The sequence below is a fragment of the Alligator sinensis genome, unplaced genomic scaffold (genome assembly GCF_000455745.1).
Source record: "Alligator sinensis unplaced genomic scaffold, ASM45574v1 scaffold357_1, whole genome shotgun sequence".
In the NCBI taxonomy this organism is placed as follows: Eukaryota; Metazoa; Chordata; order Crocodylia; family Alligatoridae; genus Alligator; species Alligator sinensis.
In genome coordinates, this window is record NW_005841942.1 from 3,580,374 (window position 1) to 3,580,945 (window position 572).

Sequence of the window (572 nt, forward strand, 5' to 3'; positions counted from 1 at the left end):
TAAGTCGGACGGTCAGGACCGGGAAGGCAGCCCTGAGATGGGTACTATTAACAATAAGGTTAAAAAATATACCCCCCTCTCTTGTGCATTGGGACATTGGGCAAAATTTGGTGGAGATCCTATGACTAAGAAAAAAGCTAAATTCTTCTATAAAACTGCGTGGCCACGCTATCAACTAGATGATCAAAAACATTGGCCTCCAAAAAAAAATGTTAATTATAATACCATCTTGCAATTGATTTTGTTCTGCCGGCAGAATGGTAAATGGGAGAAATTAATATATGCGTAAGCGTTTATGTCTCTTTATAAAAATAAAAAGGTTTTGGAGGAATGTGGATTGGGGGAGGGGGTTCGGATAAGTGAGATGGCTGTGACTGGACCAACTATAAATCCTGTCCTGGACTGTCCGGAGCCGAAAGCTCTTCCCCCTCTGCTGCCTTTACTGTATTCTCTTCCTCTTCCTTCTCCTGATTCATCTGATCCCTCGCTGGCATCTGCTCTTCCTGCTTCTTCCCCCCCCGAGGCGGAGATTGAAAATACTCCCTGACCTAGGAATCTGGAACAGCACCAAC